Below are 13363 nucleotides of genomic sequence, written 5' to 3' on the forward strand. Positions count from 1 at the left end.
GCGCAACTTGAGACCTACGAGTGTAAAGACTCGCAACTCTACCTGCGTGACTCAAGACCTACGAGTCCGAAGACCCGCGACTCTAGACCTACAAGTGTAAAGACGCAAAACTCAAGACCTATGAGTGTAAAGACCCGCGGCTCTTCCTGTGCAACTCAAGACCTACGAGTGTAAAGACTCAAGACCTATTCGTGCAAAGACCCACAAATCTTCCTGTGCGACTCGAGACCTAGGAGTGTAAAGACTCGCGACTCTTCCTGCGCGACTCGAGACCTATGAGTGCGAAGACCCGTGACTCTACCTGCACGACTCGAGACCTATGAGTGCAAAGACCCGCAAATCTTCCTGTGCGACTAAAGACCTATGAGTGTAAAGACTCGCGACTCTTCCTGTGCGACTCAAGACCTACGAGTGTAAAGACCCGCAACTTTTCCTGCGCAACTCAAGACCTATGAGTGTAAAGACACGCGACTCTTCCTGTGCGACTCAAGACCTACGAGTGTAAAGACCCGCAACTTTTCCTGCGCAACTCAAGACCTATGAGTGTAAAGACCCGCGACTCTACCTGCACGACTCGAGACCTATGAGTGTAAAGACCCGCGACTCTACCTGCACGACTCAAGACCTACGAGTGTAAAGACTCGCGACTCTTCCTGTGCGACTCAAGACCTATGAGTGCAAAGACCTGTGACTCTACCTGCACGACTCGAGACCTATGAGTTCAAAGACCCGCAACTCTTCCTGTGCGACTCAAGACCTACAAGTGTAAAGACCTGCAACTTTTCCTGCGCAACTCAAGACCTATGGGTGTAAAGACCTTTGACTCACCCTGCGTGACTCAAGACCTACAAGTGTAAAGACCCGCGACTCTTCCTGTGCGACTGAAGACCTACGAGTGTAAAGACTCGCGACTCTTCCTGTGTGACTCAAGACCTACAAGTGTAAAGACCTGCAACTCTTCCTGTGCGACTCGAGACCTACGAGTGCAAAGACCCGCGACTCTACCTGCACGACTCGAGACCTATGAGTGTAAAGACTCGCGACTTTTCCTGTGCAACTCAAGACCTATGAGTGTAAAGACCCGCGACTCTTCCTGCGCAACTCAAGACCTACAAGTGTAAAGACCCGCAACTTTTCCTGTGCAACTCAAGACCTATGAGTGTAAAGACCCGCAACTCTACCTGCACGACTCAAGACCTATGAGTGTAAAGACCCGCAACTCTACCTGCGCTACTCAAGACCTATGAGTGCAAAGACCTGCATCTCTTCCTGTGCGACTCAAGACCTATGAGTGTAAAGACCCGCAACTCTACCTGCATGACTCGAGACCTACGAGTGCAAAGACCCGCGACTCTACCTGCACGACTCGAGACCTATGAGTGCAAAGACCCGCGACTCCACCTGCGCGACACAAGACCTACGAGTGCGAAGACCCGCGACTCTACCTGCACGACTCGAGACCTATGAGTGCAAAGACCCACGACTCTTCCTGTGCGACTCAAGACCTACAAGTGTAAAGACCCACAACTCTTCCTGTGCGACTCAAGACCTACAAGTGTAAAGACCCGCAACTTTTCCTGCGCAACTCAAGACCTATGGGTGTAAAGACTCGTGACTTTTCCTGCACAACTTGAGACCTACGAGTGTAAAGTCCCTTGACTCCACCTGCGCGACTCAAGACCTACAAGTGTAAAGACCCGCGACTCTTCCTTTGCGACTGAAGACCTAGGAATGTAAAGACCCGCGACTTTTCCTGCGCAACTCAAGACCTACGAGTGTAAAGACTCGCGACTCTTCTTGTGCGACTCAAGACCTACGAGTGTAAAGACCCGCAACTCTAGCTGCGCGACTCAAGACCTATGAGTGCAAAGACCTGCGACTCTGCCTGCACGACTCAAGACCTATGATTGCAAAGACCCGCGACTCTACCTGTGCGACTCAAGACCTATGAGTGTAAAGACCCGCAATTCTACCTGCGCAACTCGAGACCTACGGGTGTAAAGACTCGCGATTCTACCTGCACGTCTCGAGACCTATGATTGTAAAGACTCGCGAATCTTCCTGTGCGACTCAAGACCTACGAGTGTAAAGACCCGCAAATCTTCCTGTGCGACTCAAGACCTCCACCTGCACGACTTGAGACCTAGGAGTGTAAAGACCCGCGACTCCACCTGCGCGACTCAAGACCTGTGAGTGTAAAGACCTGCGACTCGAGAGCTACGAGTGTAAAGACCTTTTCCTCAAACTGCTCTTTCAAAATATCTTACTATATGTTAAGCAAAACAAAGAAATTTATACAGGTTTGAACAACTTGAGTGTAAGTAAAAAAAAAAGATATTTAAAAAAAAATAGATCTGGGGCACCACTGACTTCCATAGTAGAAAAAATTACACTGTTAAGGTCAATGGTGTCCCAGATTTGTTTATACAAACATTTTTCTAAATTTCTTTTTTGTGTTTAGCAAAACAAAGACATTTATACAGGTTTATAATAACTTAAGTAAATGATGACAGAATATTCATTATTGGATGAACTATCCCTCAAACTTATATTGACTTCTTTCTATTCTCTATTGATAGATGGGTGTTCAAAATTATATGTTTTGTTTTTAAATTAAAACATTGGTTCAAAGTCAGAGAAAATGATTACATTTTAATGAAAAATTAAGACCAACACTTTTTTACGTTTAATTGATGTGCGTTTACGAATCGCTGCAATAAGAACAGAAATGTGTATTTAAAGTAAAATGTTTTTTATGTTCACACTTTGAGTTTAATATGCATAATACAAACAGATCAAATTATGTGTATTTGTCTAGCAGTTCAAATCAAATCTCAGTATTATTACTGTTATTATTTTTCAACTATAACTAGTCATTTTCTGACTCAACGGCTCAAGTAGAAGACATGTGGTGTAACCTTTGTGCTGAACTTTTGACAATCTTGGAAAAGCAATTAATTTCTCATTGCTTCAGTTTCTCACTGCGTTTTATTCACGGGTACAAAACGCTCAGGGACTCCACGAGAATCTCATACCTTTAATAAAAGCCCAAACATGTTGCTCTTTGAAAAGAGTCTGTCGCCGTTTTCTCAACTCGGTCATTTATTTTGACATTTCAAAGAATGTCCGAAAGTACGTTAAAAGAACGTCCTGGCTGTTTCTCAGCATGTTTCTCTCATGCTATTTCAATTTCTCATTCTTTGTGCCCTGTGGCCTAGAGTTTCTCAAGCACGAAATAGTCCTCGTCCACACATTACTGTTCACTTACCTCTTCTAAAATATCAAAAGACAAAGTGTGCATATTTAAACTGTCCTTTGTCCATGCATTTTTAATCTCTGCTTCTAAGTAATTGGTGGACGGGGCATTAAAACAAGCACAAAAAGATTACAGCGACTGTGAAAATATATAGCTGACACAGAGACTTGAATTAATAGATCTCAGGTGCTACGAATGCATTTGTGCTTTACGAAAATAAGTAAAGTTCAAGCTTGTGCTATTCTTGGCAAGTTCTCGCAGAAGTGCATAAAGTGCATATTTTGCCTAAAAAGGATAGCTTACTCGAAGATGTATGTCTTTATTTACTCACCTTACAAACCTTTAAGTCATTATTCTTTCTGTGTAAGATAAAAGGTGAAGAATCTTAATGCATCTTTTATTTTAACCACAGGTGGTCAAACTCTAAAAGCTTACAAGCTTAAAAGGGTATCCCACAGCTCGAATATAAAATCAATAATGCAAATATACTGTATGCTGCAGAAATGATGTGATCAATAAAATCATGATAACTTATGCTTTTAAATAAATAGCTTAGTGTAAAGCACTGCATTAGCAGCGCAAAAGGTCATGGGTTCAAACCCAAGGAACACACATACTAATAAAAATAATGTATATCTTGTTATGCAAAGTCATTTTGGATAAAAGCATCTGCAAAGTGCACAATTGTAAATATACACTCTCAGAAAAAAGGTACAAAAGTTAGGACGTTACTTTTTAAAAAGGTCCTACACTGCAAGAAATGATTTTCAGGAAAAAAATGTTCTTGGTGTTTTTTTCTTGTTTTCAGTAAAAGTATTTAAGGGTTCTTGGATTGAGATGCTTTTTCCTGGTGAGCAGGGCGACCCAAGAAAGTAAGTGTAGTTTTTAGACCAAAAATATCAAATTTAAGTGATTTTATGCATAAAACAAGCAAAAAAAATAAATAAATATGCCAATGGGGTGAGCAAAATGTTCTTGAAATTTTCTTGAATTTAGTGTTTTAGAAAAATTTTCACGATTTTTTGCTTACCCCATTGGCAGATTTTTTTTTTGCTTGTTTTATGCACAAAATCACTTAAATTTGGTATTTTTGGTCTAAAATCGGGACTTGTTTTCTTGGGTCGTTTTGCTCATCGGGAAGGGGCATCTTAATTTAAGAATTTTTGGGATATTTTTGCTGAAAACAAGACAAAATGCTAGGAGTTTTTTTCTTGAAAATCATTTTTTTTTGCAGTGTAATTTGTATATAAAATATGTAGACTGCAAAAACTGATTTTCAAGAAAAAAATTCTTAGTGATTTTGTCTTGTTTTCAATAAAAATATCTAAAAACTCTTAAAATAAGATGCTTTGTCTTGATGAACAAAACGACCCAAGATTGAAAATAAGTCTAGTTTTTAGACCAAAAATGTCATAAAACAAGCAAAAAATCTGCCAATGGGTAAGCTAATTTTTCATGAATTTTTCTTGAATTTAGTATTTAAGAAAAATGTTCAAGATTTTTTGCTTACCCCATTGGCAGATTTTTTTTGCTTGTTTTATGCACAAAATCAGTTAAATTTGATATTTTTGGTCTAAAAACGAGACTTATTTTCTTGGGTCGTTTTGCTCATAAAGAAAAAGCATCTTAATTTAAGATTTTTTTTATATTTTACTGAAAAGAAGACAAAATACTAAGATTTTTTTTCTTGAAAATCATTTTTTTGCAGTGTCATTTTTATATGAATTATATACACTGCAAAAATTGATTTTCAAGAAAAACAATTCTTAGTAATTTTGTCTTGTTTTCAGTAAAAATATCTAAAAATTCTTAAAATAAGATGCTTTTTCTTGATGAACAAAACGACCCAAGATAATAAGTCTAGTTTTTAGACCAAAAATGTCAAATTTAAGTGATTTTGTGCATAAAACAAGCAAAAAAACCTGCCAATGGGGTGAGCTAATTTTTCATGGATTTTTCTTGAATTTAGTGTTTAGGAAAAATGTTCGGGATTTTTTTGCTTGCCCCATTGGCATATTTTTTTGTTGCTTGTTTTATGCACAAAATCACTTAGATTTGATGTTTTTGGTCTAAAAACTAGACTTATTTTCATGGGTCATTTTGCTCATCAAGAAAATGCATCTTCATTTAAGAAATTTTTGATATTTTTACTGAAAACAAGACAAAAATACTTGGAATTTCTTTTCTTGAAAATAATTTTTTGCAGTGTACCGCCACAGTGACAACATTTGTACCTTCATATACTTTCCTTTATATACATATTTTTTCTGAGAGTGTAAAATAAGTTAAGCAATGTTATTTTTATAAGTTACAGCAACTCATTACTAGTAAAGATATAAAATAACTTTTATTATAAATAAAAAGGTAATGCACACTGTCAAAAATTCTCAGTTATTCTGCGTTTATCTCAAGAATAACAACATGTTCGCACAACACAAGTGAAAATAATTATTTAGACTTTGATCTCAAGCAATATGTTATCATGCAATTGTTTCATTCACAGACACCCAAGCCGGTAGAAAACAAGTGTTTATTGCGCACTTTGTCTTATGTACACTCTTTTATTTGCGAAATCTGCTCAAAGCGCTTGCTGTGACTTGGCCGTCTTGTTGCTAAGCAATAACCGAGCAATGAAACGAACATTTGGTACATTGCAGACCACTTCGATGGCACTTTATCTCGGCTCAAACCGTGCCTGCAGCTCCGCATCTGTTCGAGGCCCATTTCGGTTTCGCTCAGACCTTGTAAATGCTTGTTGCACAGAAGCATTTGAATGCCCTACCAGGTGGATGCTCCTGTTTGCCAGGTGGGGTTCCCTTTGCGGTGCGTTTGGCATCGTAGATCACGACCACGACTTTCAGTTAGAGACACCAGAGAGATAGCGAGCGAGATAAAGAGGGCAACCCCGATCTCTCCCCCGCGTTTTGAGCCAGGTGTGTGTGTGAACGAGTGCGAGTGCTTTGTGGGACACCAACAGTCTAAACCAGGTGAGATAAAGTTAAACCGAACCTTTGAGAAGGTTATAAAGATGCTTCTTTAAACACGTGACGCAGTTACGGCCGGCTGGCATCCTCAAAGATGCAGAACTCAATCATGTTACTAATAGCTCGGTATTAGTCTAATTTGAGTATTCATTAATTCAATTAAGGATTTATCAAGGGCAAGTTCTCCTGCATAATGAGAAACTGAGACAAATTAAGAAGAACTTTTTTTGGGACCGGCAACTTGGTCAGCATTAGCTAACACTGAATGGAGAAAAATGGGTTTAAAAGTTACAGAGCTATAAACTAACAATCAGATTAATGTAATATAAACACATATGATTAGGATTGAATCCGTATTCTGTTGTTTTCGATCGTATGATTTAGTGACATCTAATGATAGCGTTTTAATGTGTCAGAATATTAATCGCTCGTGGAAAACCTATATGGAATATCAGGACATTTGGATTTCCAATCCTAGAAAAGTTTTTTTTTAACAAGTAATCAGACATGATGATAAAGCATATTAGGCGTGCTGTCCGATGGGAGAAATTTTTGCCTTAATTCAGAGTACTCCCCCCTCCTTAACTAAATAATGACAAATGTGAGGGACGGCTATACAGACCTCTTTTTGCTGATTGGTGGCATTACATGACCATCCTTGTCCTAAACTCATTTAAATAATTAAATGAATTAGAAAAGCTGATAAAGAAATGTTTTATTGGACCACTGTACTTTTTTTAAAAAAAGTTGCATTGTGTGTTGTAATTTTACTGTATTTGGTGTTCAAGTTTTATTTTGTGAACTGTTGCCTAACTCGAGTTTGTACAACCTCGTTTTTGTTTTTAAATTATATCAAATAACATGAAAAAAGCATGAAAATCCCCCAATTGTTCTGTTTTCTTTCGAAAATAACAATATATTGGTTTAGAAAAACATGAGTGTGGAAATAAATACTTTTTAGCTAAAGTAAAAGTATCTGTTCATGTTTGGTTACAGTGGTTCTCAAAGTGGGAGGGTGGGGCACGTTGTGAGATGGTGCCCCAGTTTAAAGGCAGGGTGCATGATCTTTGAAAGCCAATGTGACAATTAAAATCATCTAAACAAATACACCCCTACCCCAATAGAATCTGGACCTTCTTTTGATAGATCCACCCCACACATACGCAACCCAGGCACCGATGTCGGTTAGAAGACATGCCCCTTACTGCTGATAGGCTACAAGTGTGTTTTGGTACTCTGCCCGACTCCCTTTTCCAAAGTGTTTTTCAAAAATCACGCACCCCGCCTTTAATGACATTTTATAAAATACATTAAATTATCATAAGTTCTGTGTAATTAATTAAAAAAAGGCTTCTAATCAACAGCAATACATTGTGTCATTTAAAGGCAGGGTGCACGATTTTTGAGAAACGCTTTGGAAAAGGGTGTCGGGCCGAGTACCAAAACACACTTGTAGCCAATCAGCAGTAAAGGGCGTGTTTCTACTAACCGACATCATTGCCTGGGTTGCATATGTGTGGGACGGGTCTATCAAAAGAAGGTACAGTATTGGGGTAGGGGTGTGTTTGTTTAGGTGATTTCAAATGTCAACATGTGCTTTCAGAGATCGTACACCATGCCTTTAATATGTTTTGTTTAGTTTAAATTCTAAGTTTAAGATTGTTTTATGTCATATTTTTTTGTGGGGGGGGGTGCGATGGGATCCCTTCAACGGGTTGGGGGGGTTATATTAAATTGGCCTCTATCTTACACCCGGCGCAATGTGCGACGCAAGTGTCTTTTGCTAGTTTTCACTCTGCGCAATTATCATTTTCACGTTTAGCGCCACATTGTTTAAATAGCAAATGCATTTGCACCCCCTTTTGCGTCCATGGGCGTTCTGGTCTGATAATGAGGTGTGTTTAGGTGCATTGTTGGTGCATGTTGAGGCAACTAAAATAGACTGCGCCATTGACCAACAAAAACCTGGTCTAAAGTGTAAAGTCAATGGCGCAATATGTTTTTTTGTTATTTAAAGAGCGCATTAGTAATATGCGCCTATAAACTGGACGAAAACGCGGGTTTGTTTATCACATACATGAATGCGCAGCAGCGCAAAAAATGCTTTTAAATATGAAAGATTAAAGGATTGAATGTAAAAGATTATTATTGAGTCTCTTGGACATAAATGAGGACTAATTATGAGACGTTAGAAGGCGCAAAGAGCTGCTTCACCTGTAGCCTGGTAAGTAAATAAATGCTTTCCTTTAAACAAATGCATCTGTTTTTAAATGTTTTTTTGTAAATGCTACCTCACGGATTTATTGTATATGATGACTCTGTATCTGCGGATATGGTGAGATGAGAAACATTTTAAGTAATGCTTAAAAAATCTTGTGACGCTATCCAAGTGCTGAAACATGCGGAGAGCCGTTTGTAAATTCTTTATCTCCTGTTTGTTACAAATAAAGTATTTTTTGAGTACAAACCTTTTCTTACATACTTGTAAATAATTTTTTGATGATATTGGATAGCCATACATTTAAAGCAATTAAAAGCCTGCTTTTTACTTCCATGACTAAAAGAAAACGGGTTTTAAAGGTTTTAATAAAAAAAAAAAACTATTTCAATACAAGTGAAAAACAACACAATTATTTAACATTAATCTTAAACTGGATCTTCTTCCTCCGCTTAGTTTTTCAGTTTACAAAGTCAGTCATCTAAATAGGGATTAGACATAGCGCCAGCGTAACTGGCTTTTAAAGGGGATGAGAGCTGAGACTCTCATTGGTTTATTGCGTGTTACGCCCAAAATACTCCCATTAATCCTATAAAAAAAATAGGACCAACCCTTTTCAACCATGCGCTCGGCGCACAAACCATTTTTCCTGTCGTTAAATTAGCAAAAGTGGATTCAGACACGCCCATTTAGACGTTGCACTGTGCGCTTTAGACAATGTGCTTAGATCGTTAAAATAGGGCCCATTATCTTGGATTACAAGATGTAACATGTGATAACAATTAAGGATGTCACAATTTCACGATTTTTTAAAATCGAAATCGATCAAAATTGAGTCACAACCTCGAACTCCGAATTAAAAAATGGAATCGTCGATGTTGCCATGCCCCCATGTCACGTCCGGTCGGCTTGCCAAGCTTTTGTAGTTTAAACACATGTGGTTGAATATGTTCGAACAGCCACAGGAGACAGCCTTCTCTCCTCCCATGTTTTACGTCTTTTCTGACTTCTGGCGCGAACACACGGTTTACAGCGCTATTTTTAGCCTCCTCTGTCTTCTTCCTTTCATGTTTTCTGACAGTCGGCATCGCATTAAACTAATTCCCAGGTTCTTTTTGCTGTTGTTAGAACATCCGTGTATTACACCACACACCATCACGCGGTTTAAAATGACACCGATAATACAATGCATAATACCCACACTGCCTCGCTTGTCAATTGACAGACTGACAGTTGTACAGTATGTCAACAATATGGCCGCCGTGAACATTGATGACGTAGATCGAATAACCCCTATAGAAATAAGAACTTGTGTCGTATAGCTCCAGGTGACTGCTTACGGAAAATATCAAGCGTTCCGTCATGTTGAATTAGTGACTCAGGGCGGGGCTGCCTCCACAGCAGCAAGCAGGCTCCTTATTGTTTAACGCAGCACGAAATGTCCGCCGAAGTAAAAATTTTTCAACTCGGGCGCCAGCCGGCAATTCGCATCAAACACAAAATGCACAAAAAGCACCATTCGCGCGTACCTCGCACAACGCTCAGTTCACGTGAGCTAGATGCGCGAATGAGGTGGAAATGCGTCTTAACATTGAAATCACTCGCGCTTGACGCCTCTACCGCGGTTGGTGTAAACGCAGCATAACAGTGTTGACCTTACACCAGACGCTTTTTGCAGAAATTATTATTTTGTTATGGCCTGTAACATCTTGTGAACCAAAATGAAAATATAACCATTTGAAAAAGCAGAAAAAATAGACTGTACACCAAATGTACCTGCAAATATACTGTATAATCACTCATATGTTTTATAGAGAGTGCCCTTCGCTTTAGAGGCTTGATACATTTTATATTGCTGAACATGTTAAAAACAGAGCGACTTGACTGTAGTTAAATTGGTCTCCTTAAGATTATGAGTAGCTTGTACCTTGCCAAGCAGCAGTTTCTAAGTATCATCGGCAACACTTTTGACATGGGTGAGAGGAACCAATTATGATTTTACCTTTCAAGACCCCTTATGAATTGATTTTCCTGAATCATTAAGCATATGCTAATGTACAAGCTTGTGTAGCCGGACCTTTCACAACCGGCATCCCGTCACATTCTTGTTGCTTTAATTGAAGATGTCAATCATTTCCAAATTGCCCGAGGAAATCAGAGCCAATGCAGACCATATTTTCTTTCTTTTCAAACTTTTATTTTTGAGTGCTTGTGTTGTTCTCGTGATTAAAACTGTCAGTATGCTCGACAACGTTGTTGTCAGCAGTGTATGTGTGTGTGTGTGTGTGTGGTTTATATCAGAAGATGAAATACACGTTTAATGTTTCTCTCCTGATGGTGTCACTATTGTGTTGCCGGTTGCTCTCATGACTGTTTTTGTCCGTCTTCCAAGTCTGCACCATCTGCAATGTTGAGCCAAGGCAAGAAAATCTCACAGCTGCAAACACACGTTGCATATTTCCATAAATCTACATTTGAAAATATGTACAATGCTGCTTTTTTACCAATGAATTATAATTTTAAATGTTAAAACGACTGTAAACACACAACCCACAAAAATACAACTTGTCCGGTAGGTTCGTTTTGCTTTGCCGTTGAAAATCAACTATCCGGAGCTAACCAGGTCAGTACAGAGAGCTCTCAAATTTGTGCCACCCGACAAATCCATATAACATATAAATGCTTCCCCTGGGCCTTGACTACCGTTCAGTGCCCTTGATGAATCGTACCATTGCAGAACATGTGGAGCACACCTCGGGAAAATCTGCTGGCGGGAGCTTATTCGTCTGAAAATTCGCTCTGATAACACGCCGGCTAGTGGGCAGCCCAGTAGCGCTGCTGGAACATTAATTCAGATGGATGTAGACACCAAAGATTCAATTCCCTCCCATTTTCTGTCTTATTCTTCTGCAGAGTTGAAGGATGTGGAGCCTGCCGGCTACGGACGCTGCTTGTACCCGCCACGAGCCGGATTAAATCATGTTTCTTGTATTTACATACTTAAGACTGTCGTTATACACGCATGGTTAAACAGTAACGTTCCCGTTCCTACATATGCGGTTATTTATTTTATTATCGTAGTATGTGTTTCTACTGAGCTATAGGTTTTGAAAATCACAGATTTTGCTCTTAATAATGAGATGTAATTGTAATTTGACAATGAATTCATTTTCTTGTCACTACAATTTACATTCAGAATGGGGAGGCATTTGAATATAAATTGAAGCGGTACATACTGTAATACATCATATGATGAACAAGATGGGCGATTTGGAAATGCATGAATTAAACTCACTTAGAATGCTGACAATTTCTGGCATGATTTTTCATGCATCATTTTTTAAAATCATATCCCCGTTCATAGGGCAAAGTTGAATCGACAGTGAAATTATTTACGGTACCAATAACGTCTCCATCTTGCCAACCAGGAGATGGATAACGTGTGCATTCCATCGATACAAATTAACATAAAGTAAAATCAACTTTTCTCAACTTTACTGCATCACTGGACACCCAAATATGGCCAGCACTCACTCGCCTGGTTTTCATTACAGATGTGCACAAAATATTTTCTAGGTATGGCGTTTCCATTAACTGTTTTTATGCGACTAAAACATAACTTTTTTAGAGATGCACCAATATAAAATTTTTCCACCAATAACGGATTATTCAGTCTCATACCGATAGTTTGGTGGTTACATTAAAATTTTCTGAATGTTATTCATTCATACAATGACCATTAATATTGAACATTAAATTAGTGATGTTTCTTTTCATTTTCTATACATAGAGCTCAAATTCATTGCATTTTCTTGTTCTCTTTTGATTGACAGGATATATCAGTCATCACTATCGTCTGTTTTTAAATTATTGGCAGATAGTGTGAAAATTGCATTTATCGACCGATACTGATTATTGGTCGATATATGGATCTTTAATTCGAGTTTCACCTCGTGATAAGTCATTCAAAAAAATCATGCCGACAGATGTTGGTAGGTTTACGTATATCGCAGCCACTGCACAGTGATTATTTTTAAAGAGCACCAATTATCCCATTCACGATTTTACATTGCCTTTGGTATGCAAGTGTGTATTAGTACATGTTAACTCTTTCCCCGCCATTGACGAGTTAATGCTTCCCTGCCAAAGACGAGCTTTTCTGGCAATCCGTATTTCCACCATTATCCACCAGGTGGTGCACTTACCCAATTTATAAAACCCGGAAGTATTCCCTTAGGGCACACAGTAATAACTCCGTGTATGTTTTGATCATCGCTATGAATCTGATCTCTATCAAAAGTCCTTCACAAAAATGCAGTTACCTCAGCTTTTTGCTCAAAATCTGGTATTTTTGAATAAACACCCATATTAAAGAGGTGATAAAAAGAGAACAAATAAATTTATGATTAAACTTTTTTTCTAAAGCAAAGAGTCTGTTCTTTTTTATTTATATATTTAAAGAAGAACATTTTCTGGAAGGCTTTTCACTTTTGTAAAAAACATAAAAATGCTGGTGTTGGCAACATTTTAAAACGCTGGCGGGGAAAGAGTTAAAGATATGCCAAAGGTACAAATCAGCTTGGTCATCTGCATTTTCTGGATCAGATTCGGCTTGTATTCATAAGGTAGTAAAGACGATATTAACTCCTGTCAGCATTGCATGCTAAACTTCAAAATACGGTAAGGAGCGTCACATTTCCGGCTGATGTCAGAGGCATTCAGGCCTCAATCACAATGGTTAGCTGGCCAATCTGTGCTTTCCAGAACATTGAGCTTTGTACAAAATCGATGTGTTTTAGGGAGGCAGGGCATAAAGGAGCTGCAATAATGTATGGTATGTGTAAAATAATGTGGTTTGAACCAAAAACCACACCAACACATACCAAATACACATTCAAAGGAGAC

Source organism: Misgurnus anguillicaudatus, chromosome 6 (assembly GCF_027580225.2).
Source record: "Misgurnus anguillicaudatus chromosome 6, ASM2758022v2, whole genome shotgun sequence".
Lineage (NCBI taxonomy): Eukaryota > Metazoa > Chordata > Actinopteri > Cypriniformes > Cobitidae > Misgurnus > Misgurnus anguillicaudatus.